An 11,543-nucleotide genomic window follows, 5' to 3' on the forward strand; every position below is an offset into this window, starting at 1 on the left:
AGGAACTAAGGTTATGCATGCCATGTCGTGTAGCCAAAAAAAAAATTTTTTTTGAAGAACTGGGTAAAAGCAATGTTAATAGAGAAAGGGCCTAATATATGCTAGGTAGTGGTCTAAGAAAAAAAGACTATGTCTTAAAGATACTCTAAACACACATAGTATATATTTTTAGTGTATATGTGATATACTGGGCTTCCCTGGTGGCTCAGTAGTAAAGAATCTGCCTGCAACGCAGGAGACAGGGGTTCAGTCCCTGGGTTGGGAAGATTCTGAGGAGGAGGGCATGGCAATCCACTCCAGTACCCTTGCTGGAAAAATCCCAAGGACAGAGGAGCCTGACAGGCTACACTCCATGGAGTGGCGAAGAGCCAGACAGGACTGAATGACTGAGCACACAGCCACGTTATATCCTAAGTATGCACTGAGTCTATACATTTAGTAAATACATATATACTAAGTAGATACTAAGTGCCTCTATTTTATCAAAATAGCTATATGATATATAGAGACAGAGGGATCAGGGTGCCCAAACAGCTAATGCTTAATGAGCACTTACTATGTGCCAGGGGTTAGACTGAGTGATGTACACAAGAGGTCTCATTTACTCCTTGCCTTGGTCCTCCGGGCAAGACCTATCGTCCCCATTTTTCAGAGGAGGCAACTGAGGCTCAGAAGAGTTAGGGGACTCTTCCAAAGTTCCAAGGCTCTAACAGGCCCCCTTTTAAAGCTCGGTAGGTGTGTGCCAACACTTTGATGGAACGAGGCTTGTCCGAGGCCACCTATGTACCCAAGGCCACCAGCAATGACTGTGGAGCCGGCAACTGCAGGGAACCAGCCCTGCCCGCACCTGCTGCCTCGCCCTCGCCCTGAGGTAGCCAGCATCCCTGCACCGCCAACCGAGCTCCACCAGACTGCTGGTGGTACTTGAGGGAGACTGGGGTCTTGGAGGTGGGTAATAGTCCGCGGAGAGGAGAAACAGCGAAGGCGCGGCGGCCGTGATTCCAGGCTTAACTCCACTCCACACACAGCAACTGCGGTGCCCGCCACCACCCACTCCGCTGGCCATGCCCCACGTCCCAGCCGTTTCGTCTCGCGCTTGTATGATCCGAAAGGGGCGGGGAAACTGAGGCCCAAAGCCGTGTGCGCCAAACGCGCGCGCCAAGCTCGCCAAGCCCCTGCGTGAGCGCCTAGCAGGGACGTGGCGAGCGGAAACCGCAGTCCCTGGCTTGCCTCGAGAAGCAGGAAGCAAAGCCAAGCGCGGCGCAGGCACCTCGGGGCCTTGAGCGAAGCCAAAGTCGGTCAAGCAAGCAAAGGAAGAAAGAAAAAACGCGGTTCGGGGCTCCTGTGTGGAAGTGAGGCGTTCATCGAATCATCCGCTGGGGTCTCTCCTAGGACCGGGTGGATGCGGCTTGGGGAGGGGCTGGGGATGAGGGGCGGGCGGCAGAGACGCGAGGGCATGGAATCGAATCGAGTCTGCGAGTCTGCGTCTGTGGCTCCGATCCTGGCGGTTGGCGGCAGATGGGGGTCAACCCCGCTCCAAGCTGCGAGATGTGAGCAACTACCTGGATGTTTCGAAGAAAGTGGGAGAGATTCTAACCTCAGCCCTGTGCATTCGAAGGCGGGTCGAGGGGGAGAGAGACAGACTGGTGGGTGGGAGACCAAAGTAGAGACCGAGCTCGAAAGGCAAAGAGAGACGGGAGAGAAATGCAGAATTGGAGGGAGATTTGGGCCTTAGCTGCAAACTGGAGGAGGCAAGGTGATTCTGGGAAACCTCTTCCTGTACATAAATGTCTGGAGCCCAGGCCAGGCCAGCAGGACCTCTGAGGATCCCCTGAGCTCTTCGCATGCTCAAAGGGCAGCACCGAATCAAGGCACCGAATGCCTGTTTGAGGGTGAAAGTCTCAGCCTTGCCTCCCCTTTGCTGTGTGACTCCAGGAGGATCAGTCCACATCTCTGACCCCCAGTTCCGTTCCTTTAGTTCAGGAGAGACCACTGGTACGTGGCACAAAAAGACCTTGAAATAACTGAGTTTAAGGATTTGTGTCTCCCCTCCCTCGTCTCCAGCAGAGCGGCTTTGACGCAAAACACCCGGGATCTTGGCTGCCTGGGTTACCCAGAGAGACTGGAGGAGGAGTGGAGGAACAAAGAAAGGAAAACACACCGCTGGCGCTCAGCAGTTGCTTCTGTGTGGCAGGTGTGCCTCAATTCTAAGTCCTCATCGCCTGGGGACACGGGTCATGGGTTACAGAACCCTTTCGAAGCCCTGCATTATCTCAGAGGGTTCTCCTAACCGTAGCCGGGAACCTGGATCCTGGGTTGAAGGATGAAGAGTTGTGTACCTAGGAACACACAGCAGGCCACAGGGCTCCAAAGCCAGGGCTCATTTCCACCCTGTGTCTCCTAAGTTCCGGTTTCTCCACATCCCCGGCGCCGTTCCCTGACCACCCAGCCCCAGATGTGCTAGGCGGAGGCACGGGCTTTAGAGGAAGATGCCCCAAACGGAGAGCTTGGAGCCAGACGCAGCTGGGAGACGGGATGGAAAACCGCGAGCAAAGTTCTGGGAGAAGGGGCTACTGCAAAGACGAAAAGGGAAAGGAGAGACGGACGGAGGGAGTCAGGAAAAAGGAAACAGATGATGAAAGCGAGAGCCCGAGGGAGCGCGGGAGCCCACTCTGGGGCGCGGGGTGCAGGGCGCCGGGCGCGGGGCAGCCAGAGGCGCCCAAGCCTAGTTCCCCGCTGCGCCCCACCCGACCCAAAGGGGAGCGCCCCACCGACCAATTTGACTTGCACAAAACCCGCGCCCCAGGGGCCTTTGCCAGGCCGCTGGGGCTTGATTCATTTCTTGACTAATTAACTGGAAGCTACGTTGCCCCTTCTTTCAGGGCCCAATTAATTCGCCGCGGGCGGTGGGGCGGGGGCCGTGCGGCCGAGGCGCCCGCCTGGAGTCCCTTTGTGAAGGGCTGTCTGGCCCATATTGATTCTACATACACACACGTCCCCCTCCTTCCTTCGTACAAAAAAAAAAAAAAAATTGTCTTGAAAGCTCTGGATTTCCGAGTTTAAGAAGATTTGTCAGACTCAAACATTCCCCCCCCCCCCCACTACCACCACCACTGCATTTGTTTCCAGAAGGAAGAGACCTACGGATCAAAGCAATTTACAGATGTGCTTAGGAAAGGGTTCCATGGAATGTGTGCTCCCTAAAGGGCAAAGAAAAAGATCGCCCGTGTGTACCTACTGTGTGTGTGTGTGTCACGCGAAGGTGACACCTGTGACCTTGTTGTTAAAAGCCAGACAAGGAGTTAGACCCTCTCCAGGGTGAATCTCAACTCCAGGAGGGGCTCACCAGCTGTCCGAGCTCAGTCAAGTCTATCTCTCTGCATGCCTCAGTTTCTCATCTGGGAAACGGAGATCCCTGAAAGACGCCCGCCTCCTCGGATTGTTGTATCCGGTGAGCCAAAGTATGGGAAAGGTCTTAGAACATAATCATCCTCCAAGGGGATTTCACAGACATTCTCTCCAACAAACAGTATTTCGTAACAAACCCATTTCGCAGATGAGGAACCGAGGGCTAAGGACAGCCGACCCGCTGGGAAAAGTTGGCGGGTGTCTGATTCCAAGGCCAGGAAGCTGCGGAACGAAATTTACCAGACTTTCCTGAGCGCGTGGAGGGCTACCTGGGAGCAGAGACTCTCCCGACCCGCAGTTCCCAGAGACTCCCTCGGGTGAGGCTGGAGGCTTCTTCCCGCCCACCTACCCCCATCCTCCTTCCAGTGCGGTAACCTCAGCACGGGAGTAAGAAACCTGAAATCCCGAAAGCTTTCGGGTGGAACCCAGCACGCAGCCACTGGAGCAGTTTCCGAGAGGTCGTCCATGGAGGACCGCATCGATTGTACTGACCTCACGGTGGGTCAGCTTGTCTCCTCATCGATCACCCCAACGAAGTCTAGGACAAAAATATAGACCGAAGGAAATCACAACCATCTTTGTAAAGCTGGTGGGAAGTGGCCTTGCCGCTGCGAGGGCTCGCCGGTGACCCAAGGCTGTCCCACCGCCAGGCAGCTAGTCTGGGGAATGAGCTTCTCAACCCACTCCCCTTTATTCGATCACTGATCCATTTTTTTGGTTTGTGCAATTTTTAAAACAAAGGAACCAAATAAGAATTAAGTTTATTCAATCAACCAACACTTGATGAACCCACCGCAGGTGCCCCGACTGCACAGGGCATTGGGGTACTAATGAGGAGAGGGGTTTGGACAGACTCCTAACACCCTGGCGGGGAGGGGTCGTCGTAAAATCTTCTTTACTGTCATCCTTTAGCAAGGCGACCTTGGACAAGACTCCCTAGCTTTCTGTCCCACAAATTTTGGTCTGTAAAAAGCAGCAGAGCTGCTCCGTCCTAGGCTAGGTGAACGCGCTGAACAGGAAACAATGGATGGGAGAGTTCGGAGGTTAGATCCCTCATCATAGTCCCAAGGCTGGAGGTGGGACAGGCAGAGCTGGGGTGGTCTTTGCAACCTCATCAGGGTATAAACTTCTGTCATCCCCCAAAGCCAGCCCGAGGTGACTTGTCAGCACCGCCAGGGTTCCCAGGCCCCTCACAGTCCCCAGAAACAAAAATCACCCAGCCTTCTGCCTCCCTAGAGCACAGAAAAGCTGAGGGCCGACTTTAGTTCAGCCTTCCTGCTTTAAGACCTTGAGTCTTCTCCCGACACCATCTCTCCTCGGCCTCAACTTTCCTGATCTTTAAAATGGGAATGATCTCTCTCTCTTTTTTTTTTTTTAAACCACAGTGACCAAAACTCAGGACCATAAGCATCAAGTTGCCAGAGACCCATGTTTTCACCCGTGTCTCTGGTGCTCGGCAGAGAAGTCTCGGTCAGTATTTTGTGGAATGACCAAGTGGATGTTTCTATCCATTACACCAAATTTCTCTTCCCAATACCATCTTTTCACTGTCTCCTGTCAGGATCTGTTTGGGGGAACAGCTTACAAATTCGATGCTTTTTTTTTTTTAAGTGCTCTTTGAAGTGGTCACTTATTTTTCATATGCACAGAAAATCACCTCTAGTTTGACTTCTTTCCTTTTCTTCATTCATTTTCAGCCCTGATTTATTGAGCACCTCCCAAACAGAGCTAGAGATATGAGGAGTCTTATCTCTCCAGGCGCTTTCAAGGTAGAGAAATGATATTAGACACTCTTACCCAGAGTGATTGGGCTTCCCTGGTGGCTCAGAGGGTGAAGAAGCTGCCTGCAATGCAGGAGACCCATGTTCAATCCCTGGGTCGGGAAGATCCCCTGGAGAAGGGAATGGCAACCCATTCCAGTATTCTTGCCTGGAGAACTCCATGAACAGAGGAACCTGGTAGGCTACGGTTTGCAAAGGGGGTCAAAAAGAGTCAGACATGACTGAGTGACTCACACACAAACACACACCCAGACTGATTAACTTCTTTGTTTAAGGGTTTTTTGTTGTTGTTGTTTAGCTCTGTAAGTAACTTTTGACAAGATCGCAGCATCTAATGCAGTGCCTGGTGCATAGTAAGTGCTTAGTAAGTTCGACATGAATTTATTTTTCTCCAAATTGTAGCCCGCAGTTCCTCCTTTGGCTGCGGAACAGCCAGCCTGAGGTCCTAAGTGCCTTTAGACAGACACTCCCAAATGAGGACTCAGGTCAGTCTGGCAACATGCAGTGCCCAGTCCCCAGGGAGCCTGAGATCGGAGTGCACCCCAGCCCTGAGATTCTCAATCCCAGATACAATTCTAGCCGGGAAGGCCTGCCACTCCAATTAGACGGAGCATACCTGGGTGGGGGGAGACGGGTTGTGGCGGGGGGAGGGGACCATTAGATTGGCGTTTGCAAAAAGTGTGACACTGGACAATGAGGTTCTGCAAAGCCTGTACCCTTTGCAAATCTCCATACCTATCTAGCTGACCTCCTGTCCAGACCATTCCCCCGTCTACACACACCCCTACACACGCACCTTCCTAGGTAAACAGGTGACACCCAAGAAATGAGGCACTAGTTTGCCCTGAGAATCATCTTTTCACACATGCCCATTCTTGCCCATACTCTCTTTGTCCAGCTTCCAGACCTGGTGGAAGACCAGGTGACCCTCTCCCACCCCCGACTCCAGAAACAGCTCCTGCCTCCTGGTGCATCAGGACTGCCACAGGACTGGCTCAAAAACGCGGTCCCAACCCCATGCATTATTGGAGATTTGCTCAGGCCTTTTGGGGGCACAGGAGGACGAGTGCCTACCAGCCTCGTCTCCCCTCAGCGCCATCCAGCGGTGAGACGGCAAGGGCACCCTGGGCAGAGGTTCCTAGTGAGTCCCTCCAGCTGCAAGGATCCGGAGGTTTCTAAGCTGGAATCGGTCCCTTCCTCCATCCACCCCCTCTCACTCCAAATTAGGACATGTCTATCTTCTACCCTCCTCACACATTCCCCGATTGCTTAAGGCTGATTCGGGTTCACCCAGCGTTCAATAATCACCTCCCCCCCTCACCGCCCCTCTTTATTTATGCCCAACATATGCACTGAACAGGGAAGTTCTTTCAAGAAGGGAAAAAGAAAAAAAAAAAAAAAGGAAAGAGGAGGCAAAAAATAGTGTTTGCTCCACCACTGCTTAGAAACTTTTCCTGTGCCGGCTCAGGGGTTTCACCCCAGGCTGAGTTGAGGCTTTCTCTCTTTTTGTTGCGGACATGTTAAGTCCTGCCTTCCTAATTCTACACCTATGACCTTATACTGGCTGGAGTCAGGCGCCTTGATTCCCTGCCTTTGCATGCAACCAGGACTGGAAAGCCTCCTACTTCTAGATTCTCGTGGGTGTCAGTCCCCAGGGAATAGATCTCCCGAGTGGCAACTCAGCCACAGACGGAGCCCTACTTGCAGAGGGAGAAAAAACATCACTTTTCATACAGCTGGAATGTTATCGCTAAGTTTTTGGAAAAGTGCCTGTGTACACACACATTACATATATTATTGAGCGGGTTAGTGCAAGACTGAAAACACTGAACAACAGTTGGGGTGGGGGACGCATTCTCCAATTTCCTGGTAATTTGTAACAGACTATTGCTCCAAGAGAAAAGGAGTAGCTGCGTAGCAGCAAAACAAATCTAACTCTGTCTATATTGATCAAATGGGAGTCTGCCCATGAGGTGTGACTGCAAAGCATCTTTAAGTCTGAGATTTCATTTCCTATCTGGGGTTACTTAGAAGTCCACATATACACCCTTGTACCCACACAGAAAATCCTAGAAGCACACACACCTTCTATTATGTTTAAATAATGCCATGGAGTATAGCCTTGAAGTTGGGCCCTTACATCTTTTAACTAGCTCTCCAGTCGCTCTTGTTGTTTAGTCGCTAAATCATGTCCAACTCTTTTTGACACTATGGACTGTACCCTACCAGGCTCCTCTGTTCATGGGATTTCCCAGGCAAGAGTACTGGAGTGGGGTGCCATTTCCTTCTCCAAATATTAGGAAGATCTAAACTGAAGCTCTAGAAGGCATCTGGCTCTGCTGTCTGAAAGACCACCTCTTCCCCAGATGCAGCTTGGGGCAGGCAGTATTCTGATATGCCAATTAAAGGCAATTTCCTTTTTTTTTTTCCTTATCCCCTCTCACTCAAATTTCTACAACTTAAAAAAAATCTGTAAAATAATACAACTATAATATCTGTTATATAAAAATCTGTTCCATTCCTTTAAAAAAAAGAAAGAATTCATAACCCACTCTCAAAAGGCCTTTCATTGACTCCAACAGTTCTCAATTCTAGACAGAGAAATGAAATAGAGGAGCCTGTCCTGATTATCCACGACATTAATACACGGACATAAAAGTGAGTGCAACATCATATTTTAACTTGTCTAATAGAAAAATCCTAACTCTGCTACACTCTATCCCCCTCTCCCCTAAAAGAACTAGAGTCCAGCCATGGGTGGGTAGGGTGGAAGAGGGGTGGGTTTTGAAATGAAGTCGCTTGGAATGCCAAAAAAAGCAAGGCATTATTTACACCTGCAAACTTTGGATGGTTGTATTCTGCCCCAATTGGCTTAATTGTAAATCTTTTCCGCATGGCCCCAACTTCTGGACGGAGCGTCTGGGTTTAATAATAAGCCGGGGCACCCCAGCAGGACCGGACTGAAAAGACAGAATCCCTAGCCCCACCCCCCCGCTCAGCTCAGAGGTAATTAGAACAGCCCCCCTTCCCTCCCCTCCCCAAATTCTGCTTGAGGTACCAAAAGACCAGACTCAGACATGCGGGGAACTCATATTTTACCCTCTGAAGACAAGAGAAGCTATTTCAAAAGCAGATATACCGTCCAAGTCCGAAGTGGAAGGCGGTGCCCCTCCCCCCGCCCGGACTCCCACCCGCACCTCCGGCGCGCTTGCCTTGCAGAGGGGGAAAGGGGGAAAGAGAGGCGTCTACACTGGCAGCCAGAGATCCCTGGCAGCATAGGGCTGACCTGTTTACAGAACTTGCTGCTGAGAAAACATGTGAAAACACACCCCAGCGGCGGGAGAGGAGATGGCTCCCTCCACTCCACCCTCCCTTTGCGCGCAGAAAATCTCGCCAGGCTCAGCCTGGTTCCCTCCGAGCCCGGTTTTTTTCTCCCAGGAGGCTATCTCCCTTGCAATGGTTTTTCCAGCCCTTTGAGGGACAGAGAATGCTACGCGACTCTTTCCTTGTTAGTGCCCCCCTCCCAAGGTCATTACTATTCCCGCGCCCACCCCACCCCACCCCCCATTAATCCTTTTCCACCGGAGCGGGGCGGGAGTTAGGAATCCAGGCTGCAAAAAGACACATCGGATTTGGGAGGGGGAGCGATGCGCGGTGACGGATTCCTAGCTGAATCCCCGCGATCTTAGTTTGGGGGAGAATTTGTGAGTTCCGCGGGGTAGGCCGGCCGCCCTCCCACCCGGGAAGCTGACTCGCCCCGCCCCGGCCGCCGCAGAGGAAAGGCAGGTAACCCGCGCGGGGAGCCAGTGCCTGGCAGGACCTTGTCGCCACCGAGGCCCGGGACGGACCAGCCTCGTCCGGGACCCCTGTGCTTCCTCGCCGGCCGCTGCGGGTGTTGGGGGGCCCCAGATCGCAGCCCCTGGCCCCCTCGACCGGTAATCCGAGGCCGCGAGCGTCTTCTCAGGTACCGCGCTAGGCGAGGCCTGGAGCCGCAGCGAAGCACGTCCAGCTTCCGTATTTGGAACCGGGGTAAGGGGAAGGGGAGGGGGCGGCGGTAGGTGAAAACCCCCCGCTTGGGGGGAAGGGGAGGGGAAACCATCGCTCAAAAGCACCTTACAGGGGGAGCCCTGGGCTGTCAGTCTCTCCCCCTCCGTCCTGGGGCCCGAAGCTTTCCTTTCCCAAGCGCAAGGAGGACAGGGCGTCAGGAGGGAATGTAGGGGACAGGTTGGTTCCTAGATCGGGAAGGCCGCTCCTGTCTGCCCTCCCAAGCGCCCGCCAGAAGGATTTTTAGTATTTGGCTTGGAGATGAAACTTACTGAGGCCTGGGCGCCAGCAAAAGCAACTCTTAAGGAAAGCTCTCTCATAATTCCAAACATTCCCTCTTTCTATGTCTGTGTGTGTCCCTGCTCCCTTGCTCTCTCTTCTTCCCCTAAAACAGAAATACAAATTTAAAAAGAAAGAAAATACATCTGTACAGCTGAGTCCCATTGTTGTTCACCTGAGACTGTCACAGCAGTGTTCATCAGCTCTTGGTGTTTAGTTGCTGTGTTGCGTCCGACTCTTTGCGACCCCATGGACTGTAGCACACCAGGCTTCCCAGTCCTTCACACCTCATCGGCTCTACCCCAATACAAAATCAAAAGTTCAAAAACGAAAAGAAAAGAAAGAAAAATCCAAAAAGAGATTAACAGTGAGTTTAAAAATTGCTTTTACAAACTTGACAGCTATTTCTCATCACATTTGCATTAGTTCTTCTATGTCCTAATAAAGGACAGTAAGATAATTTGCAAGTAAAAAGAGAGAGAGAGAGAGAAACTTCTGGAACCCTTCTGTATTCCAAGGCCAAGCTGGAGAGGTTTAAAGGCTCTTCACATCTCTAAGGCCAAAACTTTCACCCAAGCCTTCAGCTCTGGTTGAGAGCCAGAGAACTGTCACTGTGGCTCCTACTGGTTCATTCCCTGGATATGCTAAAAACTCGGGCAGGATTTATGTCTTACTTGGGGGCCAGGATGACTAGGTCAGGAGCAAGACATCTCTGACTTAAAATGAAGTCCCATTGCTGAGGTCTCTAGTCGTTACTAACTCGGAGGAAAAGGTTCCCCAGACTGTCAGGTAATTAAGACACAGAGGTGCAGCGACTCCTGCCCCGTTATCTGAGTGGCTCTGGTACAGGGTCAGTGATCACAGAACTCAGACGCAGAAAAGGAGCTGGTGCTTGACTGCAAATTCTGAGAGGTGTGTTGGGTGGGAGAGTGACAGACGGGCCTGGAGTCGGGACCCTGCATCCATCCACAACCCAAATCCTGGCCTTGGAAGCTGGGGTAGCAAGCTCCCTACCTGCCAGGCATACCAGAGAAACAGGTGAAAGTGAAAGTGAAAGTGAAAGTGAAGCCTCGAAGTCATGTCCAACTCTGTAGCCCACCAGGCTCCTCCGTCCATCGGATTCTCCAGGCAAGAGTACTGGAATGGGTTGCCATTTCCTTCTCCAGGGGAATCTTCCCGACCCAGGGATCGAACCCAGGTCTCCCACACTGCAGGCAGACGCTTTAACCTCTGAGCCACCAGGCACCAGCTGCTAAACACCCTGTGTCTTAGACCCGCAAAAGGGTAGATTGCCCATAAGACTGTACAAGGAAGGAGGGATTTGATCAGTTTCCAATATGACAGAAAAGGCTGGAATCTTGAGTGCCCATATCCCTCCCATATCTGAAACCCCATGCCTACACAGGCAAGGCAAAGTCCTTCCCAAAGGCACACCACACACACAACTATATCTCTTGCGGGCTTCACTGGAGATAAAAGATTCTCTGTCGGTGTTACCTCCTTTCCTGTCTCTTCACCTACTCGATTTGGGAGACAGGAAAGCATTACCTTTAGGAACACAGGCAGATTGGCTGGCTGTCGAGGAGCACTGGAGAGGCTCCAAGAAAGAAATGGAAAGAAAAGAGGAAAAACAACACACAGACACACACAACTTGGGTGCTCACTGGTCCCTTTATCTCCTGCCTTCCCTCTCCGCTCTCACCCTTTTAAATTGAAACCCAGTATGGGAAATAGTAATGGATATTGTGCTCAAATCGAGGAAACGTGTCTGAGGCTACTAAGGGACAGTTAGTTCAGCAGCTTTAGAGGAGCTGATCTTTCTTTGCCCTGTCAACTTCCCTCACAGTAGTAGCAGTTATCTGATTTGCCATGCCCTCTCACTTACCCAGTCCCTTGTTCCCTCCGCCTTGTCTGCCCTCAAAGGGCAAGACCCCACTGCCCCCCACCCCGGGGCACCTAACAACACCACCAGAAATAATGGACAGAAGCAAAAGCAGAAAGTCACAGAAGTAAGGGCTCCTGTTCAGTCAG

The 11,543-nt window shown here is 51.8% G+C and overlaps 1 long non-coding RNA gene across 11 annotated transcripts in view; it reads right to left on the bottom strand.

Annotated features, from left to right (window-relative positions):
- Positions 1 to 11,543, bottom strand: part of LOC121816955 (uncharacterized) — a 345,801-nt gene that overhangs the window by 325,412 nt on the left and 8,846 nt on the right. The gene's annotated exons all lie outside the window — the stretch shown is intronic.

Source organism: Ovis aries, chromosome 17, assembly GCF_016772045.2.
Source record: "Ovis aries strain OAR_USU_Benz2616 breed Rambouillet chromosome 17, ARS-UI_Ramb_v3.0, whole genome shotgun sequence".
NCBI classification, from domain to species: Eukaryota; Metazoa; Chordata; class Mammalia; order Artiodactyla; family Bovidae; genus Ovis; species Ovis aries.